Genomic DNA, 4412 nt, shown 5'->3' with positions numbered 1-4412 from the left:
GGGGGGGGGGGTCCTTCTCCACCCCTTTGCTGCCCTGGGCTAACTGCGTCACCCGCACGCACGCCCGCCGCGCCGCCTGTCCCCAAATGTCAACATCTCGCAACACAAAGTTGTCTCCACTTTCTCGGGAATTCGCCTCCCCCGTAACTCATGGCTAAGTTCCGATTAAATATTGCGCGTGTAAGTCGGCCGAAACCTCGCCGGGTGGACCACCTGCTGCTAAATAGGCTCGTGTTGTTGGCTTATCTATAAAATATTATAATCACACACCGTTTTATAGGGTTTAAAAATCCAGCACACTGCAACCAATCATGTATTTTGTTTTAAATGACAGCTAAGTAATTTGGTCAGCTAACATGGGGGCCTTCCTGTGATGGTGGGCCAGTATTAATGATGTCAGTGTTTGGGTGGGATTGGGTGTTTACTTTTGGTAAAGTTCATGCTTTCAGTGAATAGTGGGGAAAATGCGAGGGGGAGAAAGAGAGACTCACATTTATACAGCGCCTTTCACCACCTCGGGACGTCCCAAAGTGCTTTACAGCCAATGAAGTGTAGTGACTGTTGTAATGTGGGAAACGCGGCGGCCAGTTTGCGCACAGCAAGCTCCCACAAACAGCAAAGTAATAAAGACCAGATAATCTGTTTTTTGTTACGTTGATTGAGGGATAAATATTGGCCAGGACACCGCGGATAACTCCCCTGCTCTTCTTCAAAATAGTGCCATGGGATCTTTTACACCCGCCTGAGAGGGCAGATGGGGCCTCGGTTTAAATTCTCATCAGAAAGACGGCACCTCTGACAGTGCAGCCCTCCCTCAGGAGTGCCAGACTAGATTTTATGTGCTCAAGTCCCTGGAGTGGGACTATGAACCCACGACCTTCTGACTCAGAGGCGAGAGTGCTACCCACTGAACCACGGCTGATTCATTGTTGTGGCAGGGATGGAAATCTGATCAGAGGGATTCAAACAGGGAGTTGCGGAAAAGATGGGCACGGATTTGGGAGGCAAACACATTTTCAAGGAGCTTTTGAGAGGAAAGTGAGGTTGGAGATGGGGCGTTAGTATGCAAGGACAGAGGGGGCAAGGGTGGGGTTTTGAGGAGGAGGTGATAACAGCAGATTTGAAAGGGAGGGGAACAGTACTTCTGTGTGAGTGTGCAGCTATTTATAGATCTCCCCTCACTTTGTACGTATTTGAATAGAGAATATATATCCTAGAACTTATATCCCTTTTAAAGTTTTACTAGAAGAACCCTGAATTATTTTAATTGTGAATCTCCTTCACCTTTCTCTGACAACATCTTGTTGCACCTCAGATAATGAAGCAGTCCATACCCACATTCAGCAAAACCTGGATGAGGTTCAGGCTAGGGCTGATAAATGCCAAGTAACATTCGCGCCACACAAGTGCCAGATAATCTGTTTGTGATATTTGCCAAACTGATTATTTTACCATGGAGGCTGACGCAATAAAGCCTAGTCCTGTCTCCATTTGATAGCTACATGCCAGGGTGACTAGATAGAAATCAGCAACTGATTTTCCTCTCCTTAGCTCAGGGACCTGGCTAATTATTGCACTTGCACTGAAACCTTTGTTGAAATTGGTTAACATTTCACAAACCTATAGTCTTGAAGCAATAATAACATAGTTACAAACCCTTGGGTTTAACAGAGGAAGCTTGTATAAACTCTGTCTCTTATAGTTGAGTACTTGCTGCTTAGTTAATTTCTTAAAGGAATAAATTGTTGAGAGAGACAACAGAATTTAGTTGAACTATTTGCTACACACATATTTCAGGCAAATTTTATTGAAGGAGCACAAAATTAACAGCTCAGTTCTTACAGGCTATGTATCATCATCAGGAATGAAAGAATGCAAAATTCTCAAGAACCCCCCTCCCCCTCCCCCCCCGCCTGTGTTTGGGCTCATTCGAAAGGAAATTTAATTTGGGACTACCGAAAAGTTTGGAACTCTAAAGTGCTTATGGAAGAAACTACGAACTTTAATAGAATTATGAACTTTTACAAGACAAATTCAAGCCTGTGGGCGGACCTCGGGAACAAAAGAAGCCCACTTGATTATTGGAACTGTCTGGGTGAGTTAACCTGTCTGGAAGAATGAGTATTTGAAAATCCTTCTCCACAAGAGACATTACCATCATAACCCAGAGGTAGCTCCCCATCAACATAGGTCTGGACAAACCATTTCAGCATATACATCACAAAGAGGCCCAATCCACTCTGTATGCGAAAGATTAAGCACAAAAGGACATTGCAATTACCAAACTAATATTTCCATCAGGAAACAGTTTTTGAACATCAACCCACCCAAGACATATCAACTTTAACGAGCCCGACAAAGTATTACAAAGAAGAACCAAGCACGCCAAAATTATACAAAGGATTTTGAACAGATTTGGTGGCAAGATTAGAACACTGAAATCGTATAACTGGTCACTGTTTTCAACAGAGGTTGGGGGAAGAGAGGTGGTTGCTACTACCTCATCAAGACAAGGAGAGAAACCAACGCGACAGTTGTAAACTAACTTCTCCAGCCTCGAAGTCTTGAAGTCCTGAAGGAAGGAAGAACATCACCATCTACCATTAACTATCAAAAGGATTGGTAAGCATAAGTCCCTGCCTGCTCTGGAGTCTAACCGAGCTCGAATTAGGTATTGGGAGGTGGGAGGTATAATTTTACTGCAACCCCCTTTGAATGTGTAGTGTATGGTTCTTTATTAGAGCGATTATAAGTTTGACCTTGTACCTTTCCTTGTATTGTTCTTTATTAGAGTGATTGTAAGTTTGGCCTTGTATTTTCTTACTAGAGTAATAAGCCTGTATTACCTTGACTGTAATAAAACCAAAGTTCTTTGCATCAAACCAGTGTCCTTTGCACTTTTGTCACACACCCCCAAATAAATCCAGAGTACAGAACCCAAGGGAGGGGGAGCGATTCGAACTGCTCAAGTTGGTCAGAAGGAACCTGACCCCCTCAGAGAGCACACATACACACCTTTACAGGATTCCTTTAACAAAATTCTATTCAGAGACAAAAAAAAGGGTTCTTAAGTTACCAATTACTACATCAGTCTGGGTGGAGCAAATAAAATGACTGCTGTTTTCTTTTTTTGCTGACCTCAAAATTAAATATGTTTGCTGGTGGTAAATACACTAGAAATGGTGTAAGAGTGGCACCAGCAAGAGTAACACTCATTTGACATGTCTATTTTCAGAGGTTTGAATTTGTTTTTAAGAATGAGAAAAAGCCATGAGGTCCATCCCTTTTTCAGTGATAGAATCGTAGATGTTTACAGCACAGAAGGAGGCCATTTGCCCCATCGTGTCTCCTGGTTCTTTGATGGAGTCGTCCGAAACTAATTCTACTGCCTGCTGTCTCCCCATTGCCCTGTATCTTCCTCTGCTTCAAATATTTATTCACTTCTCGCTTTAAAAAGGCAGTGGTGTCTGCCTCAACCACTCCTTGTGGCAGAGCATTTAGGCACCAACAATTCTTTGCGATCAACATACCTATGTGCTTCCCTGCCCACCATATCCCCTTTTCTCATCCATTTGTCTCTCGAATCCACTTATAGTGCATTAATGGGATTTTCTGAACGTCTGTCCTTTACTGTTAAAATAATTTTGTCTTTTATAATTTGGGAAACCCAGGTAAAGGACCAAGGCCTGTAGTGTAGGACAAGGTTGATAAGAGTAAGAGAGATGAAAAATTAAGAAATGGTGATCAAGTGGCAGCAAACTTGGGTTTTAAAAGCCTTTAAATTATAAAAATAATGTACGTTCTAGAATAATGAGGGAAATAAGAGAGAAGCTAGCAGAGACTTTGAGGACAATCTTTCAAACATCCTTAGATATGTACAGATTACCACCTGCCGCTATCCCTCAGCTGATGAATCAGTACTCCGCCATGTTGAACACCTCTTGGAGCACTGAAAGTAGCAAGGGCACAGAATGTACTCTGGGTGGGGGACTTCAATGTCCATCACGAAGATTGGCTCGGTAGCCCCACTACTGACCGAGCTGGCTGAGTCCTGAAGGACATAGCTGTCAGACTGGGCCTGCAGCAGGTGGTGAGAGAACCAACACGAGGGGGAAAAACCAACTGGACTTCATCCTCACCAATCTACCTGTCGCACACTGAAGCCCCGTCTTCACACTGAGGACACCCTCCATCATGTTGTGTGGCACTATCACCATGCTAAATGGGATAGATTCAGAATAGATCTAGCAACTCAAAACTGGGCATCCATGAAGCGCTGTGGGCTATCAGCAGCAGCAGAATTGTATTCCATCACAATCTGTAATCTCATGGCCTGACACATCTCTCAATACCATTACCATCAAGCCAGGGGACCAACCCTGAGGAGTGCAGAAGAGCATGCCAGAAGCAGC

The 4412-nt window shown here is 43.7% G+C and overlaps 1 long non-coding RNA gene across 1 annotated transcript in view; it reads right to left on the bottom strand.

The window, feature by feature from the left end:
- Window positions 1-1789: 1789 nt before the first annotated feature.
- The window catches only part of LOC139281210 (uncharacterized), a 54232-nt gene continuing 51609 nt past the window's right edge, over window positions 1790-4412 (bottom strand). The window contains exon 3 of the long non-coding RNA XR_011596844.1: window positions 1790-2572. This is a non-coding gene — a long non-coding RNA (uncharacterized lncRNA). The remainder of the gene's footprint in view (window positions 2573-4412) is intronic.

Source organism: Pristiophorus japonicus, chromosome 15 (assembly GCF_044704955.1).
Source record: "Pristiophorus japonicus isolate sPriJap1 chromosome 15, sPriJap1.hap1, whole genome shotgun sequence".
Classification (NCBI taxonomy): Eukaryota; Metazoa; Chordata; class Chondrichthyes; family Pristiophoridae; genus Pristiophorus; species Pristiophorus japonicus.
The sequence above is the reverse complement of the archived record's forward strand: the minus strand, read 5'-3'. Positions and strand labels throughout refer to the sequence as shown.